At 36.3% G+C, this 20,914-nt stretch overlaps 1 pseudogene; it reads left to right on the plus strand.

Annotated features, from left to right (window-relative positions):
• The first annotated feature begins 788 nt into the window (after nt 1-788).
• LOC100629229 (mitochondrial intermediate peptidase pseudogene) lies at nt 789-13,186 on the plus strand (annotated as a pseudogene).
• The last annotated feature ends 7,728 nt before the right edge of the window (nt 13,187-20,914 follow it).

Genomic DNA, 20,914 nt, shown 5'->3' on the forward strand with positions numbered 1-20,914 from the left:
TTGGCTAAATTGACTTAACAAGATTCTTGGCTGAACACAGGCCAGGGTTATCAGAAATCCCCTGGGGATGGTGGAGCATAAGGAACCTGATTAGATATCTATGGTGATCAGATATTGATGGTAGGCAGTTCTGGTTAAGTTTACTTAGCAGGATTCTTGCTAAAACCAGATTTACTAGGAAGTGCACAGATGGGTCTACGAGAAGTTTCAAGAACCCAACTACAATTTGGTCAAATAATTTTTGTTAATACTTTTAGATAAGATATTAATAAGTACACATATATCTGTAGTTAATAAAAAATTAAAATTTTATAGCATATATAATATTTACCCACTTAAGTGTTTTTTACACTATGCAAATATATAGATGTATGTATTCAGTGTGAGCAACATAATTTATTTTGCTAGCTCTCTCCATTTGGACTTATAAGTAGTTTTCTTTTTGTTGTTGCTATAAGTTACTGATGAATTTATGCACAAAAACCTCATTAACTGTTTTTTTAAATAATGAAAACTTTAAGCATCATAATGTGGTTATATCTATGTCAAATTCCTAGAAACAGATGACTGAGTAAAAGGGTAAGAAGACTCTAAAAATAATCTTGCTATACAACGTCAAATTGTCCCATAAAATTTGTTTTAATGTATACTGACATTATCAGTTTGGGAAGACCTTTTTCCAGAACATTAATAATTTTTTAAATTAAACTTTAAAAAAAAGTTTATGGCCATGGGTGAGCACCACTGGGACCACCTCCAGGTGCCATCCCACATCTGTCCTCATAAGCATGACCTCCTGGTGTCAGGCGGAGAAAGCCAGGTTACAGGAGAGTGACATTAGCATCATGGCAGAGTGAGTTTTCCCAGTAATCTCTCCCCTCCACCATACAATGCATTCATACTCCAACAGAGGACATCCAAACATGACACAAAAGACATCTAAGAGACCCACACAACCATATGATGGAGGGAAGAGAGGCTGGAGGAGGTGGAATGGGGTAAGATGAAAGACTTGACTCTCTCCCCCAAAAGACTGTGATATGGGACCCCAGGTGGCCTCCAAGAGAGAAGGAAAGGGGGAGGGGATGTTTGTTCATCAGAATGTCAAAAATCCCCACAAGCCCTCGCAGTCTAGAGGGAAGGCCTCTACTAGGATGAAAGCTATCGTGGGGGGGGACCTCATCAAGCCAACATCCCAGGAGAACGGATAGTGACAGTGGAGCGAGAAACCCCCGGGGCACACAGAAAAAAGCACCCCTCCCCGACACTAGCCCAGTGCTGTCTCTAGTGGCTAGGATCTTGGCAGAATGTAGAGGACCTTTATCCCCATCCAGTGGTGATAGGTGGTAACTGTGACCAAATAATACCACAATACACAAAAACAGAGCCATACCCTCTAGCAGTATCAAAAATTATATTAAATCTCCAGACCAGAGAGAAAATGACAAGTACCCAGAAATCAGGCCTGAGGACACAGAAATACGTAAGCTAAATGACAGAGAGTTCAAAATAGCTATCATCAAAAACTCAATGAGTTAAAAGAGAATGTAGAGAAACAATTCAGCCAGTTGAGGAGCTACTTCACAAAAGATATTGAAATTATAAAGAAGTATCAATCAGAAATACTAGCTGTGAAAGACAATGGAATAAGTAAAACAAAATATGGATTCCCTGAACACTCAATCAGACATCTTAGAGGAATGAACCAGCATAATTGAGGACAGACATGTTGAAATGCTCCAGATAAAGGAGGAGCAAATTAAGACTGAAAAGAAATGAAGAAAGTCTTAAGAAACATCCAAGTCAATTAGGAAATGCAATGTAGGAGTTACAAGTATTCCAGAGGGAGAAGAGAAGGAGAATGGAGCAGAAAGCTTTTCCAAAGAAATAATAGCAGAGAACTTCCCAAACCTAGGTAAAGAGATGGAAATCCATATGAAAGAAGACATCAGATCTCCTAAATATGTCAATGTAAAAAGACCTATTGCAAGCCATGTGGTAGTGAAACTGGCAAAAGTGAATGACAAAGAAAAAGTACTAAGGGCAGCAAGACAGAAGAAAATAACTACAAAGGAACCCCTATCAGGCTTTTAGTGGGTTTCTCCACATAAATTTTACAGGCTAGGAGAGACTGGAATGATGTATTCAAATCTTTGAAGGACAAAAATCTTCCAGCAAAGAATACTCTATCCAGTGAAAATATCCTTCAGATATGATGGAGAAATAAAAACTTTCCCAGATAAACAAAAGCTAAGGGAGTTCATAAACATGACACCCTCCCATAAGAAATCCAAAAGGAGACCCTTATACCTGAAAAAAAAAAAAAAAAAGAGAAAGGGGTTGCAAAGCACAGAATAAAAAGATGAACATGAAGACAAAATCAAAAAATTGTAGCTATACATCAGAACAGGTTAGCAAATACTCAAGTATAGCATTAAAGATAAAAGGAAGGAAAACACCCAAAACAAAGACAATCTTGTCATTTTAACCACAAACTCACAACACAAGATGCAATAAGATGTGAGAAAAACAACTTAGCAGGGAAAGAGAAAAGGGACTGAATCAGTTTCGTCTAAGGAAATAAGAGGCCATCAGAAAATGGACTATCTTATCTACAGGGTTTTGAATACAAAACTCATGGTAACCACCAAACAAAAAAGCAGAACAGAGACACAAATATTAAATAAGGAGAAAACAAAGAAACACAACATTAAAAACTACATAACTCAATTGGTAGACCAAAATACACAGAACAAGAAACAAAGGAAATGCAGGACAACCAGAAAATGAATGATAAAATGGCAGCATTAAGCCCTCATATATCGATAATAACCCTCAATGTAAATGGTTTGAATTCGCCAATAAAAGGATATAGAGTAGCCAGATGGATTAAAGAAAAAGAACCAGCAATATGCTGCCCCCAGGAAACACATCTCAGCTCCAAAGACAAACACAGCCTCAGAGTGGAGGGATAGAAGATGATACGCCAAGCTAATGGATAACAAAAGAAAGCAGGTGTCACAATACTTATCCCAGACAAAGTAGACTTCAACATAAGACAGATAAAGACAGGCAAAGAGGGGCAGTATATAATGATCAAAGGAACACTCCACCAAGAAGACGTAACACTTATAAATATGCACCCAACACAGGAGCACCAAGATACATAAAGCAACTATTAACAAACCTAAAATAACACATTAATAATAACACAATAATAGTAGGGGATCTCAACACCCCACTCACATCAATGGATAGATCATCCAGACAGAAAATCAACAAGAAAACAGTGGAATTAAATGAAAAGCTAGACCAGTCGGACTTAACAGACATATATAGAACACTCTATCCAAAAACAGCAAAATACGCATTCTCCTCAAGTTCACAGAGAACATTCTCAAGGATGGGCCATATGTTGGGAAACAAGGCAAGCCTCAATAAATTTAAGAAGATTGAAATAATAATAAGCATATGTTCTGATTACAATGCTATGAAGCTAGAAATTAATTTGAAGAAGCAAGCTGAGAAAACGACAAAGATGTGGAGACTAAACAACATGCTATTGAACAATCAATGGATCATTGAAGAAATTAAAGGAGAAATCAAAAAAATCTGGAGACAAATGAAAATGAGAACATACCATACTAATTCACATGGGATGCAGCAAAAGCCACATTAAGAGGGAAATTCATCGGGCTCACCTTAACAAACAAGAAAAATCTCAAATAAACAACCTCAAACTACAACTAGCTGAATTAGAAAAAGAACAAACAAAGCCCAAAGTCAACAGGAGAGAAATAATAAAAATCAGAGCAGAAATAAATGCTATTGAAAAAAAAGGCAGTAGAAAGGATCAATGAAACAAAGAGCTGATTCTTTGAGAAGACACACAAAATTGACAAACCTCTAGTGAGACTTACAAAGAAAAAAACAGAAAACTCAGATAAATAAAATTAAAAAGAAAGAGGAGAAATAACAACAGATACCACAGAAATAGAATTGTAAGAGAATACTGTGAAAAGCTATATGCCAACAAAATGGACAATCTAGAAGAAATGGATAAATTCTTCGACTCTCACAACCTCCCAAAGCTGAATCAAGAAGATATAGAGAATCTGAATAGACCAATCACAAGTAAAGAGATTGAAACTATAATCAAAAGCATCCCAAAGAATAAAAGCCCAGGACCAGACACCTTCCCAGGAGAATTCTACCAAGCTTTCAGAGAGGATTTAATATCTATCCTTCTCAAGCTATTCCAAAAAATTAGGGAAGATGGAACACTTCCTAACACATTCCATGAGACCATGAGACTCTGACATCAAAGCCTGACCAGGACAACACAAAAAAGGAAAACTATAGGCTAATATCACTGATGAGCATAGATGCAAAAATCCTCAACAAAATAATGGCAGCCCGAATACAGCAATACATCAAAAAGATCATACATCATGATCAAGTGGGATTTATACCAGGGACAGAGGGGTGGTTCAATATCTGCAAATCAAACAATGTGATACACCACATTAACAAAATGAGGAGTAAAAACCGCATGATCATCTCAATAGATGCAGAGAAAACATTTGACAAGATCCAACAGCCATTTATGATTAAAAAAACTCTTAACAAAATGGAGATAGAAGGAGAGTACTCTCAACATAATAAAGGCCATATACGACAAACTCACAGCCAACATCATACTCAATGGGGAAAAACTGAAAGCCACCCCTCTGACAACAGAAACAAGACAAGGATGTGCACTAATACTACTCTTATTCAACATAGTACTGGAGGTTTTGGCCAGAGCAATTAGGCAAGAGAAAGGAATAAAAGGAATTCAAATAGGGAGTGAAGGAGTGAAACTCTTGCTGTTTGAAGATGACATGATCTTATATATAGAAAACCTTAAAGAATTCATCGGAAAACCATTAGAAATAATTAACAACTACAGTAAAGCTGAAGGGCACAAAATCAACTTACAAAAATCAGTTGCATTTCTCTCGTCTAATAACGAACTTACAGAAAGAGAACTCAAGAATATAATTCCATTTACAATCACAACTAAAAGAATAAAGTATCTAGGAATAAATTTAACCAAGGAGGTGAAGGTCTTATACAATGAAAACTATAAGACATTACTGAAAGAAAAAGAGATGGAAAGAGATTCCATGAACATAGATCGGAAGAATAAACATAGTTAAAATGTCTGTACTACCCAAAGCAATCGACAGATTCAATGCAATCCCAATCAGAATCCCAATGACATTCTTCGTGAAAATAGAACAAAGAATCCTAAAATTCATATGGGGCAACCAAAGAACCTGAATTGCTGTAGCAATACTGAGAAAAAAGAACAAAGCTGGAGGCATCACAATCCCTGATTTCACAAAACCATAGCAATCAAAACAGCATGGTACTGGTACAAAAACAGGGACATGGATCAATGGATCAGAACTGAAAGCCCAGAAAGAAAACCGAACATCTACAGACAGCTAATCTTTGACAAAGCTGCCAAGAATATACAATGGAGAAAAGATCGTCTCTTGAACAAATGGCCTTGGGAAAACTGAACAGCCACATTCAAAAGAATGAAAGTAGGCCACCATCTCACACCATACACAAAAAAACTCAAAGTGAAGCAAAGACTTGAAGATAAATCCTGGAACAATAAAACTCCTGGAAGATAATATGGGTAGTACACTCTTTCACAGGGAACTTAAAAGGATCTTTTTGAATATCATGCCTTCTCAGATAAGGAAAACAAAAGAAAAAATAAACAAGTGGGACTTCATCAGACTAAAGAGCTTCTGCAAGACAAAAGGAACTAGGATTAAGACATCCCACCAATTGGGAGAAAATATTTGCAAATCGTATATCTGACAAGGGGTTAATCTCCATAATATATAAGGAACTCACACAACTGAACAACAAGAAAACAAACAGCCTAATCAAAAAATGGGCAGAGGATATGAACAGACATTTTCCCCAAGAAGATATACAGATGGCCAATAAACACATGAAAAGATGCTCAACATCACTAATCATCAGGGAAGTCAAAACTACGCTAAGATACCACCTTACACCTGCTAAAATGGCTATGATCACTAAGACTAAAAATAACAAATGTTGGAGAGGGTATGAAGAAAAGTGAACCGTCATAAACTACTGGTGAGAATGCAAACTGCTGCAACCATTATGGAAAACACTATGGAGATTCCTCTAAATACTAAAAGTAGAAACACCATATGACTTAGCTATCCCACTACTGGGTGTTTACCCAAACAACTTGAAATCAACAATCCAAAGTAACATAATTACCCCTATGTTCATTGCAGCACTATTCACAATAGCCAATACATGGAAACTATCCAAGTGCCCATCGACCAATGACTGGATAAAGAAGAGGTGGTATACATATACAATGGAATACTACTCAGCCATAAAAAAAGACAAAATCATCCCATTTGCAACAACATGGATGGACCTTGAGGGTATTATGTTAAAGAAAATCTGCCAGACTGAGAAAGGCAAACACCATATGATTTCACTTATGTGTGGAATATGAAAAAACATGTGGACAGAGAAAACACTTCAGTGGTGACCAGGGGAAGGGGGGTGGGGGGTGGGTACAGGGGGTGAAGAGGAGCACTTGTGTGGTGACAGGAAAGAAATAATGTACAAGTGAAATTTCACAATAATGTAAACTATTATGAACTCAATTTAAAAAAAGCTTATTAGATAATTGTAGATTCACATATAGTTGTATGATACAACACTTTCCCCAGTATTACCCAATGGTAACATCTTCTCCACCTAGAGTAAGAGATCACCAGCAGCATGTTTCATTCATACAGTCAAGAGACAGAACATTGCATTCACCATAGTTTACCTCATTATTAATATCATTCCTTTTTATAGTTACAGCCTACCTGTCCTCTCTTATCCCCGGCAACAACTAATCTCGATTTCTAAAATTTTGTCATGCAAGGATGTTACCGTACAATATTTAAACTTTCTGGATTGGCATTTTTTCACACAGCATAATTCTCTGGAGAGCCATCCAGTTTGCTGTAAGTATTAATAGCATCTTTCCTGGGTTTTTTTTGTTTTTGTTTTTTTTTTTTGCTGAGTAAAATTTCATAGTATGGATGTACCACAATTTATTTAACCACTAAACCATTGAAAGACATCTGGGTTGTTTCCAGTTTTTGCCTATTACAAGTAAAGATGCTGTACCAACTGTGCAGAGATTTTTATGTGGACGTTAAGATTTCATTATTCTGGGATAAGTGCCCAGAGCACAGTTGCTGGGTTTTATAGTAAGAGCAGGTCTCGTTTGTTTAAGGGACTGCCAAACTGTTTTCCAGAGTGGCTGTATCATTTTACATTCCCACAAGTAATGGATGAGTGATCCAGTTTCTCTATATCTTTGCCAGTATTTGACGGCAGTGCTGTTTTTTTTTATTTTTGCCATTCTGATGGGCATGTAGTGATATCTCCTTGTGATTTTAATTTGTGTTTCCTAATGGCCTTTCATGTGCTTACTTGTCACCTGTACATCCTCTGTGGTGAAATGTCTGTTCATTGCTTTTATCCATTTTCTAATTGGAGTGGGTTTTTTTAACTATTGAGTGTTGAGAGCTTTTAAAAAATGTTTTATTCTAGATACTAGCCCTTTGTCAGATATGTGGTAGATTGTGGTTTGCAAATATATTCTCTCAATATGTAGATTTTTTATATTCTCTTTCCAGGGTCTTTCACAGAGAAAACCTTTTTAATTTTGATGATATCCAATTCATTAATTTTTCATTAATGCATCCCATTTTGCTTTCAAGTCTAAGAAGTCTTTGCCTCTTCCTAGATCCTAAAGATTTTCTCCTATTTTTACCTGGAAGTTTTGTAGTCTCACATTTAAGTCTGTGACATATTTTGAATTAATTTTTATGTAAGATGCGAAATAAGATTGAGGTTCAATATTTTTCCTATGGATGCGCAATTGATCCAGTACAATTTGTTGAAATGCTATCTTTCCTCCACTGAATTGGTTTTGCACTTTTGTTAAAAATCAATTGAGCATATTTGTGTGGGTCTATTTCTGGGTTCTCAATTCTGCTGTATTTATCTATGTGTCTATATTTCCACGAGTATCACAAAATATTAATTACTGTGGCTCCATAATAAATCTTGAATCAGGTGGACTTTTCCATCCCTCTTCCTATTTTTTCCCAATTGTTCTAGCTATGCTAGTTCCTTTGCCTTTCCATATAAATTTTTGAATAAGCTTGTCTGTCTCTACCAAAAAGCTTTCTGGGAATTTTTTAGGAGCTGCATTAAAACTTCATATTAATATGCAAAGAATTGACGTCTTTATTATGTAGAATCACCCAACAATGAACACAGTATGTCTCCCCATTTATTTAGGTCTCCTTTGATTTCTTTCATCAACATTTTATAGATTTCAACATATAGATCTTATAAACGTTTTGTTAGATTTGCACCTACATATTTCCATTTCTTTTCTTTTTTGAGTGATTTTAAGTGGTATTTATATTTGTCCTGGTTCTCCAGAGAAGCACAACCAATAGGATGTATAGGTATAGATGTATATGAGATGTATATGTATATAGGTATAGATGTATATGAGGAGATTTATTACAGGAAGGGGCTCATGCAGTTATGGATGCTTAGAAGTCCAACATCTGATATCTGCTCCCTGCAAGATGGAAAACCAGGAATTCTGGTGGTGTAATTCATTCTGAGGCCAAAGGCTGGAAAAATAGGGACTCTGATGTCTGAGGACAGGAAAAGATGGATGTTTCAACTCAAGAAGAGAGAGAGAATCTGCCCTTCCTCTTCCTTTTTGTTCTATTCAGGCCCTCAATGGGTTGGATGATGCCCACCCACATTGGTAAGGGTGACTATTCTTTACTCAGTCTGCTGATTCAAACGACAATCTCTTCTAGAAACACCTTCCTAGACATACTCAGAAATATTGATTTACCAACTATCTGGTCATTCCCTAGACCAGTCAAGTTGACACAGACAATTAACTTTCATGGTATTCCCATTTTAATTTTGTTATATGTGTGTTTATTGCTGGAATGTAGAAATGCAACTGATTTTTGTATGCTTACCTTGTATTCTGTGATTTTCCTGGTCACAGAAGGAAGGTATTTTTTAATGCCTTCTTTAGGCTTTCATACGTAAGTAATCATGTCACCTGCTGATATGGATAATTTTGTTTCTTCTTTTCTGATATGTATGCCTTTTATGTGTCTTATTGCACTGGCTAGATCTTCCAGTGTTACATTGAATAAGAGCACTAAGAGCAGACATTCTTACCTTGTTCTAAATCTTAGAGGGAAAGTACTCCAACATTCATCATTCAGTAATACGTCAGCTGTAGGTTTTACATAGATTCTATTTTTCTTGTTGAGGAAGTTCTTCTCTATTGCTTTTTATCTGGAAGGTTTTTTTGGTTTGTTTTTAGTGAGGAAGATTGGCCCTGAGCTAACATCTGTATCAATCTTCCTCTATTTTGTATGTGGGATACCTCCACAACATGGCTTGATGAGTGGTGTGTAGGTTCCTTTCCTGGGATCCAAACCAGTGAACCCCAGGCTGCTGAATTGGAGCATGTGAGCTTAATGACTACACCACTGGATTGGTCCTATCTGGGAGTTTTTAATCATGAGTATTAAATTTTGTCAAATCTTTTTTCTCCGTCAATTGCTATGATCATGTGTTTTTTTCCTGGTTAGCCTGTTGCTATGGTGGATTGCACTGACTGATTTTCAAATATTGAAACAGCATGGCTTCGCTGAAATAAATCCCACTTGGTCAAAACTTACAATTCTTTTTATATATTTTCATATTCTATTTGATAATACTTTTCCAAGGATTTTGCATCTATATCACAAGGGATAATTTTCTTAACTTTCTTTCTTTTTTTTTTACTGTCTTTGGAATCAATGTAATATTAGCTTTGTAAAATGAATTGGAAAGTATTCCCTCCTTTTTCTGTCTTCTGGAAGAGATTGTGTAGAGTTGGTGTTAATTCTTCTTTAATGGTTTAATAAGACTCCAGTGAAACTAGCAGGGCCCGAAGATGACTTTTTGAGTTTTTAAATTATGAATAAATTTTTCTGAATAGTTATACGGCTATGTAAATTATCTATTTCATATTGAGTGAGTTGTGACAGTTTGTGCTTTTTAAGGAATTGGTCTATTTTATGTAAGTTGTCAAATTTCTGTGTGTAAGATTGTTCTTAGTATTGTCTTATTATCTTTTAGGTGTTTGCAGGGTCTTTGATGATATCCTGTTTCATTCCTGATATCGATAATTTGTGTCTTCTCTCCTTATTTCTTTGTCAGTATTGCTACAAGTTTGACAAATTTCTTAACATTTTCAAAGAACCAGAATACATATTCTTTTAAATTGCATCTGGAAAATTCACCAAAATAGGTCATATTATGGATTAGAACAAGAACATCAAGAACTTGAAAGTGTTTAAAATCAAACAAGGTGTGTTTTCTGACCACAACAGAATCAATAACAGATATTTGGAAAATGTCCACATATTTGGAAATTAAACACTATGCCTCAAAGTAGCTAATGGATCAGAGAAGAGAAGCCTAGAGAAACTAGAAAATATTTTGAAGTAAATGAAAAATGAAAATTGATCACGTAAAACTTTGTGGAGTGCAGCTACAGAAGTGCTTAGGTGGAAGTTTTAAGAAGTGATGCTTATATTAGAAACTATTAGAAGAAAAGTCTCAACTGAATGATTTTAACTTGTACCTTAAGAAGAGAGAAACAACAGCAAATTAAATCCAAAACAAGCAGGACAAAAAATAACAAAGAGGAAAAGTCAAGGAAATCAAGACTGGAGCTGTGGTATTGAGGCTGGGGGCCTTGTAGCTCTGAAAAGTTCTGCTCGCCTACATGGTGCTGAGCTCCCAAAGACTTGACACCCTCGGAGCCAAGATCCTAGCTGGTGGAGTCAGCATCAGCTAGTCCCTGGTGGGCGCTGCCTTAATGTCAAGTCCTAGGGCCACTGCCTGTACCTGTTTGGCAAACACTGGATCCTTTCAGACTTCCTGAGCTCAGTGCCCAAGAAGGATTTCAAACTGCAAAAGAAAAAGCCTAGAGAAAGAATTCCTGGTAGGGCATCCGTTTTCTACACCACCTGGGCCCCACACTGTGATTCTCTTGGATGTGCTCTCAGATTCCTTGTGCAGAGTGGTGATTTTGTGAAAATTCCTCACCCAAAGCAGAAGAACTTTGTAAATATATTGGCACCATGGTAGAAAAGTTGAACACAAATGTGGAATTATATCAACGTTTGCAAAAATTATGAGCTGATTTAAAAAACTGTGGATTCCTTTGATCCAGAAACCAGGTAAGTGGCTGAATTGTTTACATTTGACTTTAAAACCAGTAGACTCCATCTAGAAAAAGAAAAGCACAAAAAAAGCAGTGGATCTTAATGTTAAAATCTTGATTTTGAGTAGTACATTTTTATGAGAAAGTTTTTCCAAGAACAATAAGTATTTTTATCAGAACACATTTGTCTATAACTTTATACTTAATGGAGGCCATCTAGTAACTGATGGCCTACATGCAGAAACAGCAAATGCCTTGTGCAAGAAGCTGCTTATAAAATTTTTCATTATCCCAATGATGGCCATTTGAAGTATTTAGAAGAGTTGCTCAGCAGCAGAGATCTTATGGCAAAGTTAGTAGGATATTTTACATTTTCTCACAGGGCTCTCTAATGGGCAATAGCTAAAAATCCAGAGACTGTCATGCAGTCTCTTGAGAAACTATCTGACAAGCTTTCTGATAGAACTATAAAAGATTTTTAGATGATATAAGAGATAAAAATGAAACTAAAGGGGCCAGCCCGGTGGTGCAGCCGTTAAGTGCACACGCTCTGCTTCGGCGGCCTGGGGTTCAGCGGTTTGGATCCCGGGTGTGGACGTGGCACCGCTTGGCAAGCCATGCTGTGGTAGGTGTCCCACATATAAAGTAGAGGAAGATGGGCATGGATGTTAGCTCAGGGCCAGTCTCCCTCAGCAAAACGAGGAGGATGGCAGCAGTTAGCTCAGGGCTAATCTTCCTAAAGAAAAGAAAAATGAGACTAAATCCTCAGGATTCTGAATTAATGCTTTGGCGCCCTCATACTACAGTGGTGTGGTTCATGCAGAGAGGTATAATATTAAGCCCAGTTTATATTGTCCCTTTTTGTCCCTTGGAGCATGACTGGAGGGTCTGAATATTTTGTTTAACAAACTGCCAAGGATTTCCTTACCTACAAAACTGCCTGAAAAAAGACAGGTGTAATGTGAAGATGTTCAAAAACGAGCTGTGGTTCAAGAATCTGAAGGATTGTTGGGGTACATTGACAGTGATATTTTTTAGCAAACAGACAAACCACATCAGGATTGTTTTACAATATATGAAGGCAGATTAAAGGAAGATAGAGACTATCAACTCCCTGTCGTAGTTCTTAAGCTGAATCTTACCCATTCCTCAAGAAATTCACCCGCTTAATTAACTCCTGGAATGATAGAAAATCTTTCCCATGAAATAAGACATACCATGCATTCTGTGCTATGATGTACTCATTAGCAACATGTCAATAAGGCCAGATGTTCCATGATTTTGCTGAGGTTCTTTCTATACTGATGGAGTATTTTGCAAATGATTATCAACCAGTTTGTCAGACATTATCACACTGGGAAGCTTCTGTCAAAAAATATGATGTCTCATCTTGTGAATTTGAAAAGTTCTGTGCTGCAACTGGTAGGCAACTTCAGGTCTTTTATGGCACTCTGGATTCAACCTACCACGGAAGGCATCCCCTGCCTAGGCCAACCACAGACATCCTCACAGAAACAAAGGGTAAACTTTATGGCTTACCATAAATTTCAAATCGTTCCTGACAGCTGCAATTCAGACACCTCGTGCGATATGGTGCCAAACATTACTCTAACCTGTTGTCAAGGGCCGTAGCTTCTAGGGTTTGGAAGGAATGTTTTCTACAAGATCCTTTTATCAGGTAAGTGCTATCACAGGGAGATGCTGGAACTTAGTAGTGGCACAGAGCCCATACTCATGTTTCCACGAAGTCAAAAAGGCTCTGTTGTTAAGTTTGTTTGGGAAATGAGACATAAATTTTGAAAGTTTACTGTGCACATTAGAAGACCTACAATCGCAAAACATATTTAGCATTGAATGTGTAACTCAGTGTTCCCAAAAATGTTTGACTATATGAAGTATCCCCTTTTTTGGAGCATAGGTGACAATTTTCAGAACATCATTCAGGTAGAAACAAAAGGCTTGCATATAAAAGGTAAAAAACCAATGTGATCACAGAAAGCAATTGTTCATCAGCATCAAAATCCAAAGGACAATGAAAAAAATTTTGATTGGTAAAGGTTGAGATGCAAAATGACGTTCCCAGATATAAAAGGCTCAGCAAACATCTCAATTTGGTACTTTTCTTTAAAAGTGGCTTAAAGAATAAGTAATTTTATTCAAGAGTTAAAGCAAAGGAAATCTTTAAGGAACTTCTGAGAGTGTGGAGAAGTCACTGCCTCTTTTCACAATAACATCTGGATAAATCATAACAGTAAATTATTTAATTATGATTTTTTTCCTAATCATGAGAATAGACACATAAGCAAAGAAGCAATTCACCTGAGAAAATTTCTCTGCTGTGGTTATGGTTTATCATCAACTTCCAAAAATCCACTTTAAAGTACGTAGGATTATATAAACACTAAAAAACAATCTAGAGAAAGAACTGGAGGAAAATGATGAAAATGCTACTGTATCTTCCCCCAAAATCAAGGAAATCAAGAACAGAGAAATCAATAAAACCAAAAACTAATTCTTTGAAAAGATCGATAGAATTGATAAAGTTTTAGCCAGACTGATGGGAAAAAACAGAAAAGATAAAAATTACTACATAAAGAACAAGAGAAGGAGAGGGAAACCTCACAGCAGATCCTATACACATTACAAGTATAACAAAAAATATTATGCAGAACTTTATGCCAATAAATTGGACAAGTGAAATGGTCAAATTTCTTAAAATACCCAAACTAACAGATCACAAAGATCAATTTTGAAGAAACACGTTACCTGAAGCAAAGCCTACATTTAATATACATATATATGTATATTCACAAAGAAAATCCCAGGGTCAGATTTAGATGGCTTCACTGGGAAAGTTTTCACCAATATTTAAGGAAGAGATAAGACCAATTCAAACAGAAATATGAGGAAAAGGCAAATTTCCTATCTCATTCTACAAGCCCAGCATTATTCCAGTACCCAAACCAGACAAAGACATTATGTCGAAAGAAAACTACAAACCAATATCTCCCATGAATACACAAACACAAATTCCTAAGAAGTTATTAGCAAATCAAACCTAGCAGTATTCTCAAAGAATGCTAAATTGTCACCAAGTGGAATTTTTCCTAGAAATCAATATTTCAACATTTGAAAATCAATCAATGCAATTCACTATATCTACCGACAAGCTTATTCCAAAATGTATATGCAAATTCAAAGAACCTAGAATGGCCAAAATAATTTTGAAAAATAATTAGTTATATAACATATATACTTAATGTGCTTAATTATGTACTTAGATTAAAGCTATAATAATCAAAATAATGTTGTGTTGGGGAAAGGGTAGCTGTAAAGTCAATGGAACAGCATAGTCCAGATATATATCCCATATGTGTATGGCCCATTCATTGTTTCATAGACAAAGGCAAATCAATTGAGTAAGGACAATTCTTTTCAACAATTGATGCTGGACTTATTGGAGGTCCATTATGTAAATAATAATTATTATTATCATATAATTCCTATTATTATTTAGGTTATTACAGAAACCATATTAAAATTAACTTGAAATGGGTAAGAAACATAAATGTCAGTGCTAAAACTACAACTCTTATAGAAGAAAACATAACAGAATATTTCAGTGATCTTGGCATCAGCAAATATGTCTTAATTAGGACACACAAAAAAACAAGTCATAAAAGAAAAAAATGATAAATTGGGCTTCATCAAAATTAAAATCTTCTGTTTTCTGAAAGATTTCTTCTTACTACAATAAATAGGCAGACTACAAACTGAGAGAAAATATTTGTGAAACATATAGTTATAACATACTTGTATCTGAAATACATAAAGAACCCTTACAACTCAGTAATGAGACAAACAACCCATTTTAAAAAATGAGGAAAAGATTTGACCAGACACTTCATTAAAGCAGAAGTGCAAATGGGCACTAAGTATAGGAAAAGACTCTTAAGGTTATTAGTCATCAGGGAAATGCTAATTAAAATCACAATATTATGACAATACATACTCAGTAGAATGGCAAAAATGTAAAAGGCTAAGAAGGCCAAGTCTTGGAAAGAATATGGAGCAACATGATGCATCAGATATTGCTGGTGGGAATGCAAAATTCCACAGACACTTTGTAAAATTCTTTAGCAATTTCTTAGAAAGTTAGATATGCATTTATTGTAATATGTAGCAAGCACATTTCTAGGTATACAGTGAGTTACCACTTGCAATAAAAAGCTAATGAACTACTGATAAATGCAACAACATGAATGAATCTCAAATGACTAAGAAACCAGAAGCAAAATACTACATTATGTATGATTCCATTTATATGATTTTCTGGAATAAATTATAATAATAGAAAACAAATTAGTGGTTGCCCGTGGCTGGCTTTTGGAGAAGGAGATTAATTGTCAATTGCCAAGAGAGATTTTAAGGGGCTTATGAAAATATTCTGTATCTTGATTATTTTGGCAGTTACACAGCTGCATATAATTATCCAAATTTGTGGAACTGTAGACTTTAAAATAGTGAATTTCCTTGTGTATAAATTAAACCTCAATATAACTCACTTAAAAATCTATCCTTTTATTCCACCGAGTGGTCTACCAACAAAACTAGCCATCAAAACTGGAAGCCACTGTAATTACTGCTGCCTTCAGTCTATTTGGTGGCGATGTTGAGGGTAGAGCTAGAGAAACAGTGGGAACTCTGTTGAATAGTTGTGGCTTTGGGAGCTTTTAATTAGAGTTACAGGCCAAGAGTCTCTGTACTGTACTAGTAAACTTGATTAAGAGAACTGTCTGTTTCGTTATTGTTTTTGGAGTCTTTTGGCCCTTTTTTGTATTGCTGTGGACTAACAGAGTAACAGGTGCTTCATAAGTGTTTATTAAATGGATGAAGGAATGCAAATGAATGCATTCAAGAATTACAATTACAGAATAATCACGACCGTTAGAAATGAATGTTTCAAAAGACTGATATGGCCTACAAGAAAACTTTCATTTGGATGCTTTAGGGATTGCATTTCAGTAGTTTTCGGTTGCTGGGATAGAGGGAGATGGCAGTTCCACACTCCATAGCAGATATTTTGCAAATATCTGAGGGCATGTTAAATTATAACAATGATTAAGGAGCGCTCCTGATGTTCAGTGGATGTGGGCCACATCTGACATTTTCTGACAGTGCCTGTGACAGTTCCATGCAATTAAGCATCATCCTGTGTCTTACTTTATTTTAGAATGTCATGTAGGTAAAACATCTCTTTATAATTGTCTTAGCTTAGAAATAACTCCATTTTACACATAAATAGAGAACCTTTGTGCATAGTTTAAAGCTCTCTGAACTTTCCAAGAATGCAAACACTGAGTAAACTGAAAGACAAGTGTAAGTTATTTCATTAGAACTTTATTGAGAAATATTCACCAGTTAGAAAAATAATTTAGAGCCATGAATGTTGTTTGAGTTGCCAATAAAAAGTATCTACATAAGGATGCATTTATACTTAGTGCACTTACGGTGATACTTTCTATAAGTGCGAACATCTGTGATCTTCATTATAATTTCTGGTGTAGTCTTTTCCAGCATTTACACGTTGAAAACAAATCCTTTTTTTTTTAAGATTGGCCCTGAACTAACATCTGAGCCAATTTTATCTTTCCTTCTTCTTCTCCCCAACGCTCCCCAGTACATAGTTGTATATTCTAGCTGTAGGTCCTTCTGGCTCTGCTATATGGAACACGGCCTAAGCATGACCAGATGAGCATTGTTAGGTCTCACCCAGGATCTGACCAGGCAAAACCCTGGGCCACCAAAGTGGAGCGTGTGACCTTAACCATTCGACCACAGGGCCAACCCAACAAATCATTTTATAAATTATTTTTATTCTTTTCTCCTTTGTACTGCAATTTGGGCATTACATTGATTTTTCTAAAATTACATATATAGGTAAATTTTATTCTGTATACATTTTCTTTTGTCCTAAAGAGCATCAAATCTGATAGAATTGAAAACAGCTTATACGTGATCACTGAGTTACTTAATATTGCTCTTCAGTGTATACCTATGGCACAGTGTCAATCATCCCACATTTTATTTCCTTATTTTACATTTTTATTACGCTTTTAAAAATTTTTACCAGCTTTATTGAGGTATAATTGACAAATACAATTTAAGGTATTTGAAATCATCAGATGATGAGTATGTATATATGTATATGCTGTGAAAAAATTTCCCCAATCAAGTTATTAACACATCCATCACCTCACATATTTACCACTTTGGCAGGGTGGCGAGAACATTTAAATTCTACTATCCTCACAAATTTCAATTATACAGAATAATATTACCAATTATAGTCTCCACGTTATACATTAGATGTTCAGACCTTATTTATCTTATGACTGAAAGTTTGTACCCTTTTATCTCCTATTGTAGTTTTAATTTGAAATAGTCTCCTTCCACATCAAACACTTTATTTGTTATGTTTAACTATAAAAATGGTAAATAGCAAGAAGAGCACAACCTTTCCAAAAGAATTAAGCCATACATTTCAAATAAGTATGACTTATAATTCGTGTGACCTAAAATATATCAGAATATTTCATAACTTGAATTCAACAGTAGAGGTGACATCAACATCGTGGCAGAGTGAGTTGTTCCCTTTGTCTCTCCCTTCTAAGTTATAACCAAATAGACATCCATTGACAAACAGAAGATTCTCTACACAGCACAACAGGCCTAAGAGATCCATGCATCTATACAACAAAAGGTGGATGGATTGGACACTCAAGAGGCAATGCAACTAGGGGAGCAGCCCCTTCCCCTGACAAAAGCAATCCAGGGCATGGGTCCACACACAGTGGCTCCCATGACTGTGAGAGGAGGTGGCAGGCAGCCAGCTCCTGAGACTGCCAGCGCAGCAGAGGTGCAGGCAGTTGCCCCAGCCTGCATGACTGCAATGTGGTAGGGCAGCCCAGGGTTCACCAGTTTTGATCCCTGGTGTGGACCTACCCACCACTCATCAAGCAATGTTGTGGCAGGCATTCCACATACAAAATAGAGGAAGATTGGTATGGATGTTAGTTCAGTGACAATCTTCCTCAAGCAAAAAGAGGAAGATCAGCTACAGCTGTTAGCTCAGGGCCAATCTTCCTCGTGAAAAAAAAAAAAAAAGACAGAAGAAAATAACCTGCAAAGTAACATCCATCAGCCTTTCAGCAGATTTCTCAGTAGAAACCCTACAGACTAGGCAAGAGTGGAATGATATATTCAAAATACTGAAAGGCAAAAATTATCAGCCAAGAATACTCTATCCAGTGGAATTATCCTTCAGATATATTGGAGAAATACAACTTTCCCAGAAAAACAAAATCTGAGGTAATTCATCACCACCAAACCTGCATTATTATAGGAAATGCTGAAAGGAGCCCTCCTACTTGAGACAAAAATGCAAAAGTTTACAAAGCTTTGAGCAAGGAGATAAATAGACAGAATCAGGAAATTGCAGTTCTACATTAGAATAGGTCACTATACAATTATAACATAAAGGGAAAGAAAGAACAAAAATAGCCATAACCACTTCAATTTGGTCACAAACTCACAACACAAAAAAGAATGATTTGTTACAAGAAAAACAGAGAAGAGGAAGAGGATAGGGATGAAACCTGTTATGGACTGGATTTTGTCCCCCCAGAATTGATATGTTGAAGTCCTAACCCCCAAGGTGAATATATTTGATGATAGGACCTTCAGGGAGGCAGTTAAGTTTAAATGAGATCATAAGGGAGGGGTGCTAATCCTAAAGGAGTGGTGTCATTATAAGAGGAAAAGACTCCAAAGAGCTCTCTCTCTCCCTCTCCAGAAAAACCCATGTGAGGGCACAGCCAAAAGACAGCTGTCTGCAAGCCAAGAAGAGAGTTCTTACTGGAAAAATGAGTTCCCATCACCTTGATCTTGGACTTCTAGCCTCCAGAACTGTGATAAAATAAATTTCTGTTGCTTAAGCCACGCAGTCAGTGGTATTTGTTATGTCACCCCAGTAGAGTAATGCTCTACCTATTGTCCCCACTAGCCATTTTTAACTCCCAGAAAAGATCATATTGCCCCTTTAACATAGTCATATATTCCCAAACATATTCTGTATGTTGGGTATTGTTTCAGTTGCTAGGAATATAGCAGTGTGCAAAGCATATAAAAATCCCCACCTCATGGAACTTACATTCTAGTAGGAAAGAGAAAAGTAAATAGATCAAAAATTTCAAGATATAAAATCTGTTAAATGCTACGACAGTGACAATAAAGAATAAGGAGGAGAATAATGGTGCTCATTGCTACTACAAAGAGTCAGCAAGTTCTCTCTGAGGAGATGGCAGCTGGACAGAAACGTGAATGAAGGGAGTGAGGCAGCTTTATGAATGTGGAGTGCAGAGGGATAAGCAGCAAGTTTAACAGCCTTGAGACAGTAATGTGCATGGATGGTGCTTTTGAAGAATCACCCAAAGGCTGGAGTGTTGAGCTCTGTGAGCAAGTGAAAGAAATAAGGACAACTGGCAGAGTATCAGGGTTTGGCAAGAACTTTGGTGAGAGTATTGGGAAGAGGAGTGGCCAAGATCTGACATAGTTGTAAAGGGCTATTTGGGCAACAGTCTGAATAAATGAATTTAAGGGGGCTAAAAGGGAAATGAAGGAAAACAACCAGGGTATTATTAACAAGAAATGACCGTCCTTTATTTTCTCATTTTTAATTCTTCAACAATGGCCAGTGGGATCTAGCCCCTCAAAGGTAGCAGTTGAAGAATAAGAAGAAATAAGAAGAAAATAAGGCAGTATGAATTAATTCCCAAGTTAATATAAACTGTTTTCAGGGAGTCAGATAAAGTGAATTGTCCCATAAACAAATTTACTCCAATCTCTGAAAGATTTAGTGAGGCCAGCATTAAAGGTTTGAGGATATTAAATCCTTGTTGTGTTAAGAAATTGTGATTCTGAAATCAGTAGTTGTGCATGTACATTTTAAAAATACAGATGCTTGGGGTTGGTCCTTTGGCATAGCAGTTAAGTTTGGCGCACTCTCCTTTGGTGGCCCCAGTTCGAGGGTTGGGATCCCAGGCACAGACCTATGCCACTAGTCAGCCAGGCTATGACAGTGTCCCAATATAAAGTGGAGGAAGACTGGCACAGATGTTAGCTCAGGGTTAATTTTCCTCAGCAAAAAAATAAAATAAAATAAATACAAATGCTTATTTTAACAGGCTTTGCTTGTTTGTGCAAAAACTAATTATATGAGATTATTAGCAATTTTTAGAGTCATGTAAAGTACAATCAGTTGAATTATGCCTAACCTCAAATAAGAAATTCCATCTTGAAAAAGAAATAAAATGAAGTCTTATTTTTCAAACAACTAGGAAGAAACGTTATCTTTGGTAAAACATAAGTAAACACTGAGCAAGTTTTTATGTATATGTGCAGTGTGTTTGTCGGGTGTGGTGCCTGAGTTTAGGAGAATTTTATTCATATATTGAAAAGAAACTTTTG

This window comes from Equus caballus, chromosome 1 (assembly GCF_041296265.1).
Source record: "Equus caballus isolate H_3958 breed thoroughbred chromosome 1, TB-T2T, whole genome shotgun sequence".
NCBI lineage: Eukaryota > Metazoa > Chordata > Mammalia > Perissodactyla > Equidae > Equus > Equus caballus.